The following is a 21,954-nucleotide window of genomic DNA, read 5'->3' as shown; positions in this document are numbered from 1 at the left end:
ACAAGGGCTATCCAAATGAAAAGCATATGATTACCATCTATTAATATATGTTGAAGCAAACAACACAAAATGTGTGACATACAATCTATCGAAGTCCAGAGATTATAATGTTAGGGTTAAATCTAATGTTTTCGTATAGATTTCTACCAAATTACGATTTATGTCTTCAATGTGTTTATTATTAATAATGTTGGTGTTAGGTCACAAAATGTATACATTTGTGAATAAAATACATGTAATTACTTAGTCCATCCTTTTTTTGAGAGGTAGGGGAGTTGGGGGGCCTCCTTAACATAAGTTTCCCTACCTACTTGTAGGAAGTAGACATAGTCAGCGAGTAAAAGGATAATCAAATCAATTTGATAAGAAAGTGATTCCAAATATATATCTTACCTTTCCTGTTTTCCCTGCAAGTAAAAAACCTATAGGGAATAAAAGCATGAAATTATACGAATAGTAGAACTTAGAGAAAAATGAGTCTACTCTTCTACGCTGAGAGTCAGAGGGAGCAGCAGAAATGAAGTTCTCCAAATATCCCATGCTCACTCCTTTTAATATAATGCATTCTTTGGATATTTTTCTTTATGAACACCTAAATCCCTAGTATTCTAAGGTAAACCTAGACAAGTGAACTTTTGTGGCATATTTCCCAACCTCCCTTGCAGTTAGTTGAGAGTTTTGTGACTGCACCCAGGACAGTAGGTTATAGAAAGATGACATAATCTACTTCCAGGCCTGTCCTCCAAACCGTCTCATGTGATCCTCCGGCACGTCCTCATGCTGTGGAGAGGCCACATGCTCCAAGGGCCAGCGCTGTAAGATGCTAGACTATCAGCCCACTGCACGGACTGGGCACGAGCCAGAAATGAACTTGTATTACAGGAAGCCTCTGAGCTTTCTGGGTTGGCATGACAGCCTAGTCTATTCAGGCTCATTCCACGTATGAGCGTACTGAGAAAAAATTTCCAACATTTACTCCCATCCAACCCTTAATTCCAGGCCCTTCTTTTCACTCAACAGTGTTGTAATTCAGGATCAGCATCCTGTCCTCCTGGCCCCTGGATTATTTTTCTCCCTCCACACTTACACAGATTTAGTCCCTAGTCCTTACTCACTTGTACTTGTATCTTTCTGTGTTCTCGGCATCCTAAATTTTAGCTCTCAAACCCCCTTATTTCTCTTGGGCCAGAAGAAGTGGGTTTAGACAAGCTGTTCTTAGATATCTGTACACCTCCATGCATGGCAGGAAGAATCCCCTCTTCCCACCAGGCCCTGTGTGCCACGTGGTGAGTGGTGTTATGTATCGTTTTTAACCTGGGCAGGACTTGAAGGTCAGGAGTTAGGCCTGCTTCAACAGATGGCAATCGTGTTGGGAAGAGTAGTGTGGAGTTCGCTTTTCTGGCCTTCTTGGGGCAAGGCTAAGATCTAGGCATCGCCCTGGCTTCTCCTGATCGTTTCATTGCTGAAAGTGCTTCCAATGAAGCCTATCAAAAATACATGGAAATCTAAATAGCATCCACCTTCTAGTCCTCGTTTTAGTGCTTTAACTTTCTGAGTGATTGACGAGATTTCCCATTTTCTATGCATTAGGGCTCCTTTCACTAAGCTTGCTCTGTGTGGTCATTTGATGCGATATCCCCCACTTTTTTTCATTAAGCCTCCACTTTTTTTTTTAAATCTTTTTACACAAGAACTATTTCAACAAACCTGCCATGTAGAACTAGAATCTTTGAAGCAAGATAAAGATTAGCCTGACCTTTCTTACATCAGTTAATCAATAGTCATACCACCGATTTACCTTTCAACCTTGGTGCTTCCACAGTGCAATACTAAAGCATGATTTGTGAGGCTGCTGCATTTTATAACTGGTTAAGAACAACCTTCTGTCTGTGTGCTTTGATAGTGTCAGAGCATAATGCAACACAGGAGGGAAGGGAGGCTTTTATTGTCTTCATCGAAAATGGCTGAGTGTAAATCTTAGATTGGAGCAGCAATACCGGCAAAGCCATCTGATTGAAATTAACTGTTGGGCTCCGTTTGCAGACTCATGCCACTGGAAAGGCCATTGTTTGGGAATGCTCTGAAGGGTGAAATCATTTGATCTGAATTTCAGATAGGAATTCTATATCATCTGTTGCCCGTATCAATACCCTACTCCTCATAGTTGAAGCTTATCCCCAAAAGAAACAGGAAGGATTTACTCCACTCTATCCTGAACCTCCAACTGCCACTTTTCTTTCTGCTTCACTCTGTTTCACAGGTGAGGAATTTAGAGAAGGGGAAGGTGCTGAAGTATCTCGAATATGATCAAGTTCTTTCAGTGCATTCACTTAATGGCAGAGAACATGACCACAGGGTCCTCGGTGGGGTCTTTATAGGCAGAAAGATTTCCCCACCAGCCCACAATGTCATGAAGTGTTTGTCTCATAAAAAAAAAATGTAATTTCTTTTTATACATGGCATCCATCCCTTCTGTTTTACAAAAGAGAAAACTGAGCCCCAGAAAATGACATGTTTTGACTCAGATTGTGCAAGTATTTAGTGATATATTCAGACTTTAGAAACTGGTGCAGTTTCTCCCCCAAATGCCAAGCTGTCACATAAGTTCTTAAAACTGCATTTAATTCCATGATAATATTTGCAAACTTACCACTTTCTCGGAAGCCAATAATAAAACTTCCTCTGGAGGTTGTACATTTCCTTGGGGCTTGCTTGGCAGTGCTCCGTTTTCACCTGGCCATCAAATGGACCACCTTGAATCAGAAGAAAATTCAAATTACAGCTCAACCATTTACCAGCTGTGTGACCCTCAGCAAGGTATTCGACCTCTCTTTGCCTTCACATTCTCTTCAACAAAATATAATAACTACCTCATGGGGATGTTTGGAGGATGGAAAGAATCAATACGTGTAAAGCACTTAAAACAGTATCTGGCACATAATATGCACCATATAAGTGTTAGCGCATATTATTCCTTTCATTCCTTTCTCATATTCTCCAGTGAATCTGAGGCATCACTCCAGCTTTATATAATATTTTGTTCCTTCATAAATCTTAACTGTTTTACAGTTGCTGACTCTCGTTAGTGAACATATTGTAGAATTCCTCTAGTCCATTTTGAACACTTAGGAGGCATTTGGAAGAGCTGCACACACACACACACACACACACACACCATCAATACCACCTATCAGTACACTCATATCCTGATTCTTTTTGGGTGATGCACAAAGACTTAAGCTATCTCATTCTCAGAACATGATGTCAAACGTTGTTGAATGGATGAATTTCACTTTGCTTTCCATCTTTAAAGCATGTGAAGCTCCACGGAATGCCAAGATCAAGCACCCTGTGATCAGTGCACAAAGCGCACTTCATTATGGATTCTGTGATGTTCCCAAGGGCAACTTAATCATTACGCTTACTTCTAATAACAGAGCAGTAGTACCTTTCTCTTAAACCTGGTTTGACCACCATTAAAATGTGTCTGGTTCGGTCAAGGATGCTTCTAGTTAACGTGAGATCCTAGGCTATAATCACAGATTTGAGTTAACATCTTTGTTTTCTTACATTTAGCTAAATGAAACTTTCTATTTTAAGGAAGTCTGTTTAAACAGTATGTGCCTCTTAATAAAGTGCTGCTGATTCAAATATACATTAATTCTTGTCATGAAATACGAATTTATATGATGGTCAAAATAATACAAAGGGTAAAATCAAGTAGAAAATCATGTGAAATCAAACACAGACTTGCTCAGTTTCCAAATTGAAGATAATTGTTTAAAGAAGCAGTAGACCCTAAATACATTATCTTCTTACTGTGCTTCATTGCCATTATTTTTCAGCATCTAGTGATGGCTGTGTGTGTGTGTGTGTGTGTGTGTGTGTGTGTGTGTGTGTGTGTGTGTAAACGGTGAACCCCTGATTGCACAGCATAAATAATCATCTGGTAAACTGGTCTAGAGTACATGGAAAGACAATACTACTCCAGTGCTTTTCTTTGTGGGAAAATATAGGAATTTTGTTCAAAACAAAGCAGTAGCTGTGTTTTGTTTAGGGTTTTCTCTTTTTCTTTTTCTTTTTTTAATAGGAACATACATTTATAAAAGGCTAAATTATCAATTCTGCTCAATATCCCCCAAAACAAACCTACCAAACATATTTTGCAGAGTTTGCTCTATTTACCTGAGGAAACATCAGTATTACACTCCAGCTACTCTGGCACTGGCCATAGAGGGACGAAGACTGAAGTCCAAGCTAGATACAAAAGTCAGATGTTACCAAGACTTAGCTGTCATAACCTTGTCCTTTCCTCTGTTTTCTGATTCTGTCACTCTCAGGACCAGGGTACCTTTAGCAGATGAGTTCTGAGAGCAATGAGCCTGAGATTTAACATAAAATTCAAGAATGTTCTTAATAAAAATATATACTGTTAATCCATGGTTTTCTGCCAAGTAGTGTCTCAAATGCCTCTTTGGGGATTTATTCTGTTTTAGGAGGATAGTGGATATAAATATTTAAGTATGTGGAGACTTTGTCTTTGACCTAAGGAAGTTTACATTTTGTTTACATAGTAGTCTTAGAAATGTGATCATTTTATACAATGGATAGACATCGGAATGCAAAGAAAAACAATAAAGTCACTTTTTTTTTTGTCTAATGGAGTTCTCAAAGATTAAAAAGCATGATAACGATTAATGTGGAAGTGTGGAAATGGGCATTCTCATACATTGCTAGAGGGAGTGTAAATAGGTCTTCCTCCAAGAGAGGGAATTTAGCAATATATATTAAGAGCCAGCGAAGTGTATAAACACCAACCCATACATTCCACTTCTAGTGAACTATATCCTAAGGATATAAGTGGGCAAGGGCACAAAGATGTGTATGCAGGAGTCTAGTTTATAAAAGTAAAAAATTGGAAACAAATAAGTATCCAATAATAAGGGTTATATTAATCAGGTACTTTATTTATAGTTTAATTTCTTTTTTTAGTTATTTTATTTTATTTTTAAGGAGGGCGCAGCTCACAGTGGCCCATGCGGGGATCGAACTGGCAACCTTGGTGCCATCAGCACCACACTCCAACCAACTGAGATAACCAGCCACCCCATAATCAGGTACTTTTATACAATGGAACTCTATGAAGCTGATAGAAATGATTATCTAGACATACATTTACCAATTTTGAAAGATAGTTTTGAATGATTAAATATAATACTGCCATAAGTGGAAAAAAATAGTACATGGATAGGTATAAATTGAAGATATACACCAAAATGTTACCTGTAATTGTCTTTGAATATTGAGTATTCAGGCAATTCATGTTTATTTATATGTTCTAAAGTTTCTACAACTAATATGCATTACTTGAGTATATACTTTTAAAAAATAAAGAATAGGATGTATTTTTGAAGGGAATTAATGTTGTTTGAAGATATAATGATGTCACGATATTTACTTTAATGGAATTGTTTCAATCCATCTGATTTGTGCATCATTGTTACAAACTTTTTAAAACAAATACTCTACTTTGGAGAAGGTAGAACTACAGGGAGAAGAAAACAGGGGTGGAGAAAAGAGAACAGAGAGGGAAGCAATGATGAATTTAATGCAACAGTGCTATGCAGGCTTGAAACTGTCAGGTCTAAGACGAACTCCTGGCTATTACTTTTGGGTTTGTTTAAACTTGTAAAAGCCACTTAACTCCTTTACTTTTCAAGATTTTTATCTGTGAATTGAGAGTCATAATAATATTCACAGGATTGTTATGAGAATTAAGTAAGGGGTGTAAGTCAACATGCCTTGCTCATAAAGGGTATGCGATAAATACTTACAGTGAGTAGATAATATGTACTAGACACAGAGCTACGAGTTTAGGTACATTATCACACTTGTCACAACAACCCTGTCACACAGGCATTTTTATCTCCATTTTGAATATGAGGAAAGAATTGTAGAAAATTTAAGTAATTGGTCCAAAGGCAAAGAAAGGTCTACGAAAAGGCAGGTGACAATGGTTAGGCATGAAACCGCCCCAAATGGATGCTCCATATTAGACAAAACTACCCCTCCTTTGGTCCCTCCCTTCTTTCCTCTCTCCGTCCTTCCTGTACTCCTCCACCTCTCTCCAGAAAATAGAAAAACACCTTACACCAAATGTTCTTTTTTCCGTTGTTTTTTTCCTTCTTTTCAATGATTTTTTCCATTATAAATAGTATATAAATATGTACATGCATATCCATAATTCAGTGCTTCAAAAGGGTTGTTATACGTCAGACAAGATCAAGAACAATCACACTGAGAGTACACCATGAGAGTGTAACTGCTGTGCCATTACTGTGATAGTCCGTTAGGATCAAAGCCATTGCGTAAGAATTGTAAGAATCCATCAGGTCAACATCGTGATATCAAACAGTTCTTCCCAGCCCACAAAACTCACTATCACATGAAATATTGCAATGCGCATTACTTGTTATAAAGGAGATCAATTAAAATCCTTTTAGGACACTCTGTATTTAGGTTGCTTCCGGTATTTAAGCTTCTGGAGAAATATATGGTATCCTTCTGTTACTTTATTCATATATGTATATATTTATATATATTTTGCTATCTATAGATCCTACCCTACAATCCCTTATAATCTCTCATCAAAATTATACTCATCCTCTTTGCACATGGCATTTCTTTCACGGAGCCTGTCCTATTGTCTAAAGAACTAGATTTCTTCCTCATCTGCACTCATGTACCAAATTTTATCTCTGATATCATTTATCATATTCTACTTGCCCTATAGATGCACAATCCCTTAGCCAGAAATTTGGGGACTATAGAAAAGTAATAACATAACATGAACTGTATATTACACAGCACATCCAACAATGAATGGTTGACAAATGACCTTATCAATATGATCTTAATTGTACCGTTAGAAGGTTGTGTTTTGATGGTATAAGCGTGGGTTTACTTCTGGCCTCTGCATTCTGTTTCATTGATCTATGTGTCTGTTTTTATGCCAGGACCATGCTGATTTGATTACTATAGTCTTGTAATATAGTTTGATATCAGGCAGTATGATACCTCCAACTTTGCTCTTCCTTCTCAAAATTGTTTTGGCTATTCAGCATCTTTTGTGGTTCCATATAAATTTTAGCATTATTTGTTCTAGTTCTGTGAAAAATGCCATAGGTATTTTGATAGGGATTGCACTGAATCTGTAAATTGCTTTGGGTAATATGGACATTTTAATGATGTTAATTCTTCTTATCCATGAGCACGGTATGTCTTTCCATTTATTTGTATCTCCTTCAATTTCTTTCTCAATGTCTTATAGTTTTCCCAGTAAGTACAGGTCTTTTACCTCCTTGGTTAAATTTATTTCTAGGTATCTTTTTGATGCAGTTGTAAATGAGACTGTTTTCTTAATTTCTCTTTCTGATAGTGCATTATTGGTGTCTAAAAATACAGCCAATTTCTGAATATTAATTTCATATCCTGCTACTTTTCTGAATTCACTTATCAGTTCTAATAGTTTTATGATGGAGTCTTTAGAGTTCTTTATATATAGTATAATGTCATCTGCAAACAATGATACTTTAACTTCTCCCCTCCAAATTTGGATGCCTTTTATTTCTTTTTCTTGTTTGGTTGGCTAGGGCTTCCCATGCTATGTAATAAATCAATGACAAAGGGGGCAAGAATATACAATGGGGCAAAGACTTTCTTCAATAAATGGTTTTGGGAAAATTGGACAGATACATGCAAAAACAAAAATGAAACTGACCACTTCTTACACTATGTACAAGAATAAACTCAAAATGGATTAAAGACTTAAATGTAAGAGCCCCAAATCATAAAACTCCTAGAAAAAAAAGGCATATGCAGTAAACTCACTGACATTGCTCTTAGTAATATTTTCTTGGATATGTCTCTTTGGGCAAGGAAAACAAAAGAAAAAATAAACAAATAGGACTACATCAAACTAAAATGTTTTTGAAAAAAAGCAAAGGAAATCATCAACAAAACAAAAAGACAACCTATTGAATGGGAGAAGATACTTGTCAATGATACATACAATAAGGGGTTAATATCCAAACCATATAAAGAACTCACACAACTTAACACCAAAAGACATACAATCCAATTAAAAACAGAATGGAGGACCTGAATAGACATTTCTACAAAGAGAACATACAGATACCTAATAGACATATGAAAAGATGCTCAAAGTCACTAATTATAAGAATAAGGCAAATTAAAACCATAATGAGATATCACCTCACACCTCTCTGAATGGTTATCATCAATAAATCAACAAACAACAAGTGTTGGCAAGGATGTAGAGAAAAGGGAGCCCTTGTGCATTGCTGATTGGATTGCAAATTGGTGCAGCCACTATGATAAAGAGTACGGAAATTTCTCAAAAAATTAAAACAGAACTGCCATATGTCCCAGTAATCACACTTCTGGGTATTTATTGGAAGAAATCCAAACACTAATTTGAAAAGATATACACAGCATTTCTGCAGTGGCCAAGATACGGAAGCAAGCTAAGTAGCCATCAATAGATGATTGGATAAAGAGGTGGCACATATTTATAATGGAATATTACTCAGCCATAAAAAAAGGATGAAATCTTACTATTTGTGACAACATGGGTGGACTTGGATGGTATTATGTTAAGTAAACTAAGTCACACAGAAAGAGACAAATACCATTGGTTTCACTTATATGTGGAATCTAAAAAAAAAGAAAAACAAAATAAATGAACAAGAAAATAGATATAAACTCATAGATACAGAAAACAAGTTGATGGTTTCAGAGGGAAGGGGGGATGGTAGACTGGCTGGAAAAGGAAGGGATTAAAAAGTACAAATTGGCAGTTACAAAATAGTCATGGGGATGTATAGCATAACATATGTATAGTATAACATAGGGAATATAGACCATAATATATTGTGATAACTATGTATGGTGCCAGGTGAGTGATAGTTTATTGGGGTGACCACTTCGTAAATTATAAAAAATCTGATCACTATGCTGTACACTGGAAACTAATATAATATTGAATATCAACTGTAATTAAAAAATAAAAATAAAAACTGAGCAGATCCAAGATGGCAGAGTAGATAAGCACAGAGCTTGCTTCCTTCTGTGAACACATTTAAATTACAACTAAATTATAGAACAATCAACCTGGAGAACCATCTGAAGTCTGGCTGAATAAAAGTTTTATAAATAAGGATATAAAGAAGAAGCCACGTTGAGACTGGTAGGAGGGCTGGAATGAGAAATGAGCTGGCCCCAAACCTCCAGTGTGGCAGTAGAGAACCGGGAGGGACATCTTGGCCACACACGTTCCCCCAGGAGAAGCGAGAGACCCCAGCCCCACACTGGCCTCCCCAGCCCAGATTACCACTGCTGGGAAGAGGAGCCCCACAACATCTGGCTGTGAAAAACAGTGGGGATTCTGACTATGCAGTTGCAATGGAAGGCTGTGGGTAACTCAGATGTGCTCTTAAATGACCCACGCACAGACTCCCTCACTTGCAGGCACTCACCTTGGACTCTGGTAGAGGAATAAAAACTTGGAGTGCATCAGAGGCATACCGAGGACAGACTAGGTGTATGATTGTGGAGAGAGGGCTAGAGGACAGCATTTTCCCTATGTGGAATCCTCCTCCCCTGCAGCCAGCAGATGGGTGCCGTCTTTGCTGTGTTGAGCCTGTCCCCACATGCCAAATCTGAATCTGATTAGCATAGTGAGCTCTGCTGCTTCACCCTGCTGGCTCACTGAGAGCCCACCCCACCTAACTCACCCAACACCAGAGGCACTTTCTACTAGAGCAGCCAGCCCTGCTCGCATTGAACTTTTCCTGCATTGCATGATCCAGGTAGGTGGCATCAGTACTCAGTGTGCTCTGAGACTTTTGCTGAATAGCTCCAGGCTCAGTACAGGCACAAAACCAGAGTACACATTAACCTGTTGACCACAATTCTTCCCACTATAGTGACTCCCTGAGACCCTGCCTCACCCAACTTGTGTACCACAGCAAGCTTCATCAGTAGCTGAACCTTAAGGGAGTTGGCAGGTGTCAGCAGGCCTCAAAGTGTCCTGGCTTTTTGTGGAGCTACTCCTAACCTGGCACTGGTGGCAGCCATCCTCTTTGGAGCGTGGCCTCTCCCACATGCCTCCAGGTACAGCACAGACAGCAACTAACCATAGATCACTTTGTAGCTCCTGCCAGGTAATCCCTACCTAGCCAGTCACAGGCAGTGACTGATGTGAGTCTGCACCAGAGCCCCTCCCAAGAGGCCCCAGAACAAACATACTTGGAAGTTGGCTTCAGACTACAGCAGAGGGCGGTCTCAATAGGCACCAGAGGCCCCTGGGATGAATCCAACTCAGTGGGATAAGCCCATCTCACAGCAGCCTATAAGCTGTGGATGTGGACAAACCCCACAGCCAATCAGCCTGAGGATCAATACTACCCACTGACCTATCAATAACAATCAAGACTCAACAAAAACAGGAGGGTACACACAACCCACACAAGGGACACTCCTGAAGCACCTAGAGCAGGTGACCAGGGAGATTGTGCCAGGGCCCCACAGAGCATCTACTACATAGGCCACCCCACCAAGACTGAGAGACACAGCAGATCTACCTAACACATAGAAACAAACAGAGAGAAGGCAGCCAAATTGAGGAAACAAAGAAATACATCCCAAATGAAAAAACAAGAGAAAACTCCAGAAACAGAACTAAATAAAATGGAGGCAAGCAAATTATCAGAGACAGAGTTCAAAACAATGGTTATACGGATGCTCAAGGAACTTAGTGAGAACTTCAACAAAGAGAAAGCAAATAAAAAAGGACATAGAAACCATAAAACAGAACCAGTCAGAAGTGAAAAATAATTGAAATGAAGAATGCACTAAAAGGAATCACCAGCAGACTAGACGAAGTAGAGGATCGAATCTGCAATTTGGAAGACAAGGTAGCAGAAAACACCCAATCAGAAGAACAAAAAGAAAAAAGTATCCAAAAATAGGAGGACACATTAAAAGACCTCTAGGACAACATCAAGCGTACAAACGTTTGTATCATAGGGGTACCTGAAGGAGAAGACAGAAAGCAAAGGATTGAGAACATATTTGAAGAGATAATGATGGAAAATTTTCCTAACTTGATGAAGGAAATAGACATAGAAGTCCAGGAATCTCAGATAGTCCCAAACAAGTTGAACACAACCAGGCCCACACCAAGATACATTATAATTAGAATTGCAAAGGTTAAAGACAAAGAGAGAATCCTAAAAGTAGCAAGAGAAAGGCAGCTAGTATCTTATAAGGGAGCTCCCATAGGATTGTGAGCTGATTGCTCAACAGAAACTTTGCAGGCCAGAAGGGACTGGCACAAAATATTCAATGAGATGAAAAGCAAGCACCTACAACCAAGATTACACTACCCAGCAAAGCTATCATTTAGCATCGAAAGACAGGTGAAGATCTTCCCAGACGATAAAAAAGCTAAAGAAGTTCATTATAACCAAACCAGTATTACAAGGAATGTTAGAGAGACTTCTTTAAGAAGGTAAAAAAAAATAATAATAAAAATTATGAATAATAAAATGGCAATAGCTACATATCTATCAACAATTACTTTCAATATAAATGATTAAATGTTCCACTCAAAAGACATATGAGGGCTGAATGGATAAGAAAACAATACCCCTACATGTGCTGCCTACAAAAACCTCACTTCAGATTGAAAGACACACACAGAAAGTAAAGGGATGGAAAAAATAATTCATGAAAATGGAAATGAAAAAAAAAAAAAAAAAGAAAAAGCTGGGGTAACAATATTATACCAGACAAAATAGACTTTAAAACAAAGGCTACAACAAGAGACAAAGAAGGACCCAGTAATCCCACTTCTGGGTATTTATCTGAAGAAACCCAAATGCTACTTCAAGAGGACGAATGCATCCATACGTTCATTGCAGCAGTGTTTACAATGGCCAAGATGTGGAGGCAGCCTGGGTGTCTGTTGATGGAAGAATGGATAAAAAGGAGGTGGTACATACGTACAATGGAATATTGCTCAGCCAGGGAAGGGAATGGGTTCTTGCCATCTGCAGCGGCATGGGTGGACCTGGAGGGAATTATACTGAGTGGCATGTCAACAGAGAAAGACAGATGCTTTGAGATTTTGCTTATATGTAGAACCTAAAGAACAAAATAAACAAACAAAAGAGGAACAAACTCATAGACACAGAGAACATTTTAATAGCTGCCAGATGGGAGGGGAGTTGGGAATGAGTATAAAAGGGGAAAGGATTAAGAAGTACAAATTGGTTGTTACACAGTAGTCATGAGGATGTGAGGTATAGCATAGGGAATATAGTCAGTAATATTGTAATATTTCATATATATGGTGTCAGATGCGTACTAGATTTGTTGGGGTGATAAATAGCAGAGGTGGTGAGGAACAGGGTGTAAAAGGTGACGGGAGTAACAAGTACACACTGAGTTACAAAATAGTTACGGGATGTAAAGTAAAGCATAGTGAATATAGTCAATAATACGCTAATAATTACGTATAGTTCCTGGTGGGTATTAGACTAGTTGGGTGGATCATTTCTTAAGTTATATAAATATCTAACCACTATGCCGTTCACCTGAAATTAATATAAAATAATATTGAATGTCAACTGTAATTGAAAAATTATAAAAGGGGGGAAAGGTGAAGGGGAATAAGAGGTTCAAATCTCCAGATATAAAACAAACAAGTCATGGGGATATAATGTACAGCATAGGGAATACAGTCAATAATATTGTGATAGCGTGGTACAGTGTCTGATGGTTGCTGAACTTATCTTGGTGATCACTTCTTTAGGTATATACATGTTGAATAACTATGGTACACCTGAAACTAATATTGTATGTTAGCTATATTTTAATAAAAATCTTAAAATAAATTTTAATAAAAAGCTAAAAGATGAATGAAACACTAAAAAATTAAAATAAAACTAAAATAAGAAGATGGTTGCATTTCCACCCATGGAAGAAAGGAATCTACACACAAAAACTTAAAGAGAAAACCCTATTTGCCCCACAGCCAGAATCTCCTCTGTGAGGAGAAAATACTTCTCCAGGGAAACTTCAGTATGCTTAGATGCCTGGTATCCTGAGTCAATCACTTCTTCCCAACTAATCACTTGAGAAGAGATTGTCTAAATTGAGCATCAGAGGGCTATCACGTCCCTTAGATCATACAACTTCATACAACAAAATAAACACGAGACAAAGTGCTCTGTAAGTACCTAGATTAAGTCTTGCAACAACTGGCAAATCACTAATAACAGGCCTTTTGTTCCTCTTGCAAGCGGTCAAAAATAATGAATAATAAATAGAATGCTATGCCAAGTCGACTAACAGCAACTTCACGTGAGATCACTTAAAACAGGAGAAAATGATGCTTGAAAAGGTCCCTGATGAGATTTAGCTTTTTTCCTAAGAGACTCTAGATAGCATTCTGCGGCAGCATTTTAAAAGGCACTTTCCAAAATTGGGCACCCTCATTATCATGCATTACATTTGCACTTTCCACTTAGGTAGGTTTGAAAAAGAATGGCACCCCAGTTGTGTTTTTACATTAAATGCACCTTCTCTTACATTTGATCTCTCCCTTTGTGATAGTCATTTCATTTCATAGCAACTACATTTCTTTGTCTCTATTTTACTGAATGTGTAGTTTTCAAATTACGCAGACGGAGCCACTCTTGGTGTTGAGGATAGAGAGAAGCTGAGGGGCTGACTTGACTACAGGACCCAGCTTCACTCACCCCCTCAACTGGCACCAAATTAAGTAAATAATCACAGGGGCTCATTTCCTTCTAGGACAAAACAGACAGTGGAAAGTAAAGCCTAATGTTATTTTTATTTACGTTCTGATTGTTTTTGTTTTTTTTACTTGAGATTATGTTGCACATAATAGGTTAATTTTGCCAGAGCTACAAGGAATGAGACCATTCTATGATCTCGGGTATAATGTGACCTCTAGACAAGAGATAGTTGTGCCTAAAGGTCAATTAACTCCAAAGGTCTAGAACTAGACAGGAATGGCATATAAACACTCTGCACTCTGAAGAAACATACTTGTAACTAAAACAACCAATTCAAAGTAATGTGGGGCTGTCTTGGGGCTTCAAACTTCTCTGTAACCAGCTTTTCCTGAGCCACAATATATGACCTATTTCATTGACTCATCTAAAGCAAAAATTCCCAGGAGAGATGGGAAAATGTATATGAAAGTCTTATATATATCTTAGTTCATTCAAATGTATGCTATATTAATATATTAAATATAAATATCAAAAGTACTACTAAAAGGCCACAGAACTTTATATTCATAAATATAATGATATCAATATATTTAACAAACAAATACACACACCAATGGTTGGGATTGGGTTGGTATGCAAACAATCAGAAATTAGTTATCATTTATAGCTTACCTGATTCTAGAATGTAAACTACAGTGGCATCCCTCACCTATTTAGGTCACCTAAAAACAAAAATTCAACATTTAAAAAAGAGCTACAAAAGAAAGTAAACTGGGATTCTTAATATATGTGAACAATTCATCTAGGCTCTTAGGGATTTGCTGTTTTATAACATAGTACAGCAGTTGATTCATAAGCAATCAAGAAAAGTTTAAATTAGCAATTTTACATAAACACATCTAAGAAGTCAAAAGAATGTCTAATACAATTTATGACCATTTCTATGAAATTATTAAAGCAAAACACAGCAAGGGCTAATTTCACCTGGAAAATCCATTAATGTAGAACAGCTCATTCTTCAATGATGTGTCATTGTACTTACGTTATTTTACCTATTTAAGATAAGTCAGGGGAATTCTGAGAGCCTAAGGGAAATGATTAGTCTAAGAAATTCTTAAAGAGAAATGGGGTTTCAGGTTTTCCAATTAGGAAAGTGAAATTGTAAGAGTCCCCCTGAGGTGGATATGAAGAGGGCACTTGGGTGCCATTCACAGGCCTCTGAAGTGATGGGAGTCAACCAGATCTTTTCCTTGACAGACAGGCACCTAGGAGAGAGCTGAAGCAGGAACCAGCCACAGCAGCACCATAACTCTTACCAGCAAGAAGCTTATCTGACAAACGCATTTTCTCTATAAGGCACGGCACTGCCTTCTTGCACATAAAAACACTAGACAACACTTTAGCACTATGCTTGGGGGCCATTTCAAATAGCAAAATCACCCATAAAAGGCACAAAAATATGGAAAACATGGCACTAAATAGACTGTGCGAAAGGAACTTGTTTCTAGTGTAAGAGCTGAATCAAGAAGGCAGAAGGTTGCCTTGATGGACCTCTGCTGGGACTGTGTGCTGAGCAAGCTCAAATTTTTGCTGTTCTGTGCCTGTCTGCGAATGATTGTGAGAGCGCTACGAGTACTGATTGGGAGGTTTCAAAGCTTTGCTGAGTAGGCCAATTCACACATGAAGAATCGATGACTAATGAAGATTAACCGTGTGTACGTAAGGTTTCCCATAATTCCATCGGGCATATGATCAGCACCAAGTCCACGCATCATCCCTTTTATAAATGCCTCATTTTACCCATAGGTTCCTGGATATTGGGAGAACACTTGAGCATGAAAATGAACTATAGTTTTGAACAATAAAGAAAATGTCAACAAGATCCCTAAAACAAGTGACGCATGAATACATAGTAGTAAAAATGATTTGGAAAATTAAATGAACCAATAAATTAAATTTTACTCTTACATGAGAGTTCAGGGAATATATGATGTTTGCTTGTTACTGTAGTAACTCCTTAAAACTATAAACATTCCCTCTGTTTATCTCTGTTCTACTCATATGATTTAAAAGATATTTTTGTGTTCTGAGAAAATAATGTCCACAAATAATCCCCAGGTGTAACATTCTTTCTTAGAGAAACTGAAGTAGGTTCTGATTAATAGTTGATTTTGGTGATATGAGAACGCAGAGACAACTGAATGCCTTTAACCGGGGTCTCCCAAATAATGTGTTATTTATCATACAATGTGTTCGCTGCACTCTCAGCCAGAACAAGTTTGCCATTCTAAGTTCCAGAAACCTGACCATGAGTACACAGTAACAAAGGACAATGTAGAATGCAAAGATGAAATCACTCACTCCAGGGGTTTCCAATCTCAGCAGATATAGGAAGAGAGTAACAGAGAGTACAGACATAAGTAAAAATAATTTTTAAATTTCTCTGGTTTTTTTTGCTCCATTCCTTCTCTGTAGTCAAGTGTGCAAAATTATACACACACACACACAGACACTCATACACACACACACACACAAATTCATGGAGGTCTGGGGGGTTCTCTGTCACCAGTTTTACCTTCTGAAATCCTATCGTTCAGTCCTTGCCTTGCTGCCTCTGTAAAGCCTCTTTTATTTCTTAGCAATGCATAATTTCTCCCTATTCTGACCACTTTAGTCACCACATTGTGGATCTTACTTTGTAAATATTTTTGTGCTTTCCTCAAACCAAATACAGAATGCTAAAATCAAGGAGGGCAGGACAAGTGTCTCATGAATTCTGATATATCTCAGAGACTTTATATGTCTTACTGCTGCATCTTAATTCCTAACATAATGCCAATCAGGGAAAAAGCACTTAATAAAGATATTTTGGATGCAAGTATGAGGAAATGAACAAGAATGAGTAGACTGCATTGTATAATTATTCTGATGACATCAACATGGCCAATTATAAAGACCCGAACTGCCAGGCTGAAATAATTTGGCTATATTTCTAGCATTCTAGATTTATGTTTATAATAGAATTTCAATGTGAACCTGAATTTATTCATTCAACATGTATTCAATCAATATGTACTGAGCACTTATCTGGTCTGGGCAAGGTTCTATGCTAGGAATCAGGATACAGCAGTGAACAAAATAGGTATCAGGGCTCCTGCTTAAAATGTGGGCATGAACATGAAAAAAAGCTTCCATCATTGAGTGCCAGTGAATTCAAAACCATGTTCTTTGGGCTATTCAAGAAACATTTTGATAAAATAGCCAGGAAATAAATATCACTAAGTAAAGTTATTTCACATTGGCTTTCCCTCAAGACTTATCTGTAAGACACTGTGTTAATACAGAACATGCCAGAAGGGAAGTTAGACCACTGCACCTGAGAAATCTTCTGTGCCATTCTTTCAGCCTCAGCACTGTTTATCTTGAAAACTTACTGCTCCTGGCCTTGCTCCAAGGCAAGCAACCCAGTGATTCATTTAGGTTTTACTCTTTGGAGACCAGTTTTAAGCAGCAATGGCAAACAGGCTGTCCCAATAAAAACATGTCTTAAGGAAAGAAAATTTCATATTTTCCTCCTAATAGACAGGAGCCACATAAATTTTGGGGTGAAGAAATTCCTCAATTCAAGTGGTACTGCCCAGATTTCTTATAAACATAATGTCTAGATGAAAAATACAGACCTGCTCTTTAAAACAAAGAAATCATCCTAAAGCTAGATTTGGATTTATGCTTAAAGCATGATTTTGAAGTGAACAGAGAGAAAGAGCATTAATATTCCCATATCGAAGGAGACGGAAATAAACCAGGACAAATGATCATTTCAGCTTCACTAGTCTTCCTTCACTGAGAATTTTCACTTCCCTTCTCTGCCCTTCTGCTCTGTCCATGTAAATCGAATAGATTGCTTAAGCTATAGGATTAAAAGAATTAAATGAATGTGCCATAACCCAGTCTTCAAAAAATTAACAGATTGGATAGATTGAATCTTTTAATAGCAAGTTAAAACAGATAAAACATCAGACACAGACCTTATTATAAGAGAGGAATGTACTGTATTACCTATCGCTCTGAACCAAAGTACCAGTTCAAACAATTTCATTTTATGACAAAATGTTATCCAAACTTCTCTTATAAAAAATAAAATAAAATGAAACAACAAAATACTATTAAATGTGGAACACAGTATAACAAGAACTTTTTAAAGTTTGATTTCCTTACATGACATAAAATATATTTCTTCCTCAACTAGATAAATTACAGTATTTTTAAGATTGGCATCATTTACATTCTAAAACTGAGTAAAAAAATAGATGAAATAAAAATTTGCAGATTGCTCATTTACTGTTTTAAAATATAATGTATTTATGTATTAAAGATAAATATTATGTATTAAAGCTAAATATCCTTGCTTTTAATCACTTAAGGAACCTATGAATCTATAAATATATTTAGTTCAAACAGTTCTTTAGGGATAAATATCAGCCTATTTTTACTGAATCAATAATACATATTCTACTTACATTGATTGTATATATAACACTATCATTACTATAAACATATTATGTAGTTATAGAAAATATTAAGGAGGAGCAAGTTATTTGACTTAGAAAAGTATAAGCTATAAGTATCACTGGCAACTTTCAAGAACTCAAAATATTACTACACATAAACCAATGGCTCCCACGCTCAAATATAAAACATCCTAGGTCTCAACTTACTTCAAACACTATCCTAATATTCTCAAATCCAATCAAGGTTAACGCAGTCACTTAAAGGAAAATAAAGAGCCAGATGATACTTAATGCTTCTGATAGAAAATAAAAAGGAGAATAAAACAAAATCTCCTATATGAATATAGATGTTAAAATGGTCACAAGAAAGCCAAGACTCTCAAACATAATTTTGAGCTATCATTCATTTCTGTAGAGCACAGAACCAAAAAAAAATGGGCCTGATCTAAACTGAACTTACTTATGAAGGTTTTCGTGACTGAGATTCGCTAAACTCATTAGAAGTAGGGTGAGAGAAGAGAAAATTCAAAATTTGGTAGTATCTCACTGGTATGAACTAACTTATATGTAACTCTGCTTCAAAGATGGGAAATTGATGAGATAGCCATTCAGGTTTCCTTTTAACTCTGAAAGTATTTAATAACATATTCTTAAAGATTGCACAGAATGGCTGGTCATTCAGCTTCTTCAAGAATGGATATACATAGGCAGCGGAAAACAAATGCATTGAAGTGACTTCTAAGATCTGCTTGATACTACTATGCAAATTGTTTATTTCAGTTTTCCAGATACTATCTTTTCTACCATTTCATTTATATAAAAAGGGGGAAACCTGCTATCCAGATCTGAGGATCTTCTTTCAACATTACATGGCCCAATTTTGGAACATTTAAGCTAATTTACTACTTTGTGTGGCTTAAATATGCTCAAAGATTCTAAATCCTCTTTGGAACATTTTAAAAAGTCATATTTAATGTAATGGAACCTTGTTCTCTTGTATTTTTGCCACCATCTCTATTATTATGGCAACTGGTCATATACAATATTCATTTGAACTGGTTTTCACTTGAACTAATCACACTTTAGGAGTGAAGCAAATGAAAGATATTGCTCAGTACCTAATGTTTGTTCTTACTAATATTCAATAATGTTTTATGCCTCCTCTGTAAACTTTGCTCCATTTTTCATCAATTTATTTTGATAAAATATAGAAAATTGTCCCAATAATTCAGGTCACTCATTACTTTTATAAATTATTCAACAGAGAAATAACCAAAACTCTATGAAGTATAATCTAAATTGAACTAAACACATCAAAATTAATAAATAGTTCATCCTTTATTTTGTTTATTCAATTGCTGCTTGATTAGAAAAATGTCATTATTCAGTCTACAGGTCCCTAGCACCGTAAAAATCCATGAGACTCTATTATAAAACTATTATGAACTTTAAACCCAGTGATTGCTTTCCTCAAACCAACAATAATGAAAACTAAATTAGTATTTCAATAAAATTGAAAGTTGGGTGGTCCAAAATACAAACTTTAACAGAGCTACCAATAAATATGTAAATGGTTTACAAAATTTTCAGCATTTATTTAAATCCTTTCAGAGCAACTCTTATTTTATTTTGGTGGTTATTTGAAGGTAGATGATAGAAATTAAATTTAGTTAAATATAAATGCCAAAGAGAAGAAAATGTACTAGCTCTGAGTTCCAATTCTACCTGTGACTATAGAGAGAAGCAAATAATGAAGGATCAAAGCATTCAATCATCATTATTTTGTGCAGAGCATCTTAAAATTGGGTCATAGAACCCAAGACAACTTCAAGAAGAGCCATAGAGAAGATGAGTATCAAAATAAATTAAGTTCACTTTTATACAGCTTGATTCATTAGCTCAATCATATCAGCATGACTTTTGCCCACTAAGCTCAACAATTTGATTTTGTCAGTTCCCCCATTACTTTTGTCAGTAACCCCATTACTTTGTAATGCTAGCAAAATTATAAAGTGGCATCTTAATAAGTGATTTCAATAAGAGTAGGTCACAATTCCTATATTCAAACACTTATTTATATGATTATAATCCAATCCTAACTGAATGATTAAGCTTTCTTTCTTAAAGTTCAACAAATATTACACAGAATCACAAGAAACTCGGAAACTGGTATGGAATATACCAAGTGAAGTGTAAATCATATATAGAAAAATCAAATGTAGTCAGATCCAGGTTTAGGGGCCATCTTTATAGTGAATACAGCAGGACAAGTCCCTGTAACTCTGAGGTTTATTGTTCAGCTGTAACACACTCTGCTGCACACCAAGCAAAACCTAACATTTGAGTCTTATAAAATTTAAATAAAGTGAACTAGGAGAAATTGTAAGCTATTACTGTAGGGCCAAAAGAGGCAAAAATCAAACCAAGATTTATCCAACCAGGGTCTAGCTAAAATACACGTTAACAACATACAAACAACTTATAATTCTATATGTAAGAATCTACTCAAGGAATGATATACCCCTCTAGAAAGTTTGAGTGTCATTGACTTAAAAAAGAAAAGAAAAGGGAAAAAAAGCATAATTTCATTATTTCCCTTGTTTAGCTTTTGTTTGTTTTTCCTCTGTCATGGAGGCAGCAAAAACAAATTATTTGGGGAAGCCACTTTGGCTTCCATAGCAGCTGCACTAGTCAGACACATCATGGCGTATGATGAAATTGCCAAATGTTCATTGTTTAAATATGGCCCAATTTACTAGGGTCCAAGTTATAATTAGGTCCCTTCTTTGAATTTTAAAAGGGAAAAAGGTGAGGACACAAACTCCTAATACGTATAATTAAGACTAGCAGCCTTAACCTAACAGGTTTTTAGAGACACTCTTACTGTCACTCTAACTACAGGTTTCCTGCTGAGAGCATAATTACAGTTTTTGTTGCACTTCATACTGTCTACCTCCTAGAGAGCTAACACTGTTTGTTATTAAAAGAAGACCTTGTCATATCGTGTTCATCTCTGCTTATAATGTCTCTCATTGTTGTTGCTCACCTTTTATCTACTCTTTTGGTGTAAAGGGGAAGGGGAAAAGGCTAATGAACTACAGAGACTTGGTAAATTTTAACAAGTTGGAGTTAATGGGGTGTTTTTCCCCCTCTCCTTCCACCAAAAGGAGGCCTGTCTCCTCAATTTGACACAGTTGCATTCTGAACCCTCAGTTGTTGCCTTTTCTTTATTGTGCCTATAAACCAGGCTGGAATGGAAAAGCAAATCCACAGAATCCTAACTACCTAAGCTAGGAGGGTGGGAAATTCCATTTCAAATTAAATAGCACAGTTTTAATCCATTAAAACTTTAGACTACATTTATATTTAACACCAAGGTGGTAGCCAAATCTTTTCTACTGATTGACAGCAAGTGCTTTGAGCAGGTCTTGGGTTAGCAAAAGTGCATTCCGTTTCCTAAGAGATTCTATAAACCAGTAGTTGTTTTTTTTCTCTTTTTCTTTTTTTTTTTTTTTTTTTTTTTTTGGTTTTTTCCTAAAGAACTTGACCTACAGGGGACATTTACTGGCGCTCTGATAACTACTTATTTCCAGTCA

The 21,954-nt window shown here is 36.7% G+C and overlaps 1 long non-coding RNA gene across 1 annotated transcript in view; it reads right to left on the bottom strand.

The window, feature by feature from the left end:
* The window catches only part of LOC308498906, a 311,736-nt gene that overhangs the window by 249,197 nt on the left and 40,585 nt on the right, over positions 1 to 21,954 (bottom strand). The window contains exons 2-3 of the long non-coding RNA XR_013993533.1: positions 2,651 to 2,753; positions 394 to 422 (exon numbers count right to left, since the gene is read on the bottom strand). This is a non-coding gene — a long non-coding RNA (uncharacterized lncRNA). The remainder of the gene's footprint in view (positions 1 to 393; positions 423 to 2,650; positions 2,754 to 21,954) is intronic.

This window comes from Rhinolophus hipposideros (genome assembly GCF_964194185.1).
Source record: "Rhinolophus hipposideros genome assembly, chromosome: 6".
Taxonomy (NCBI): domain Eukaryota; kingdom Metazoa; phylum Chordata; class Mammalia; order Chiroptera; family Rhinolophidae; genus Rhinolophus; species Rhinolophus hipposideros.
Note: the sequence above shows the minus strand (reverse complement) of the source record. Positions and strands in the feature narration are given on the sequence as shown.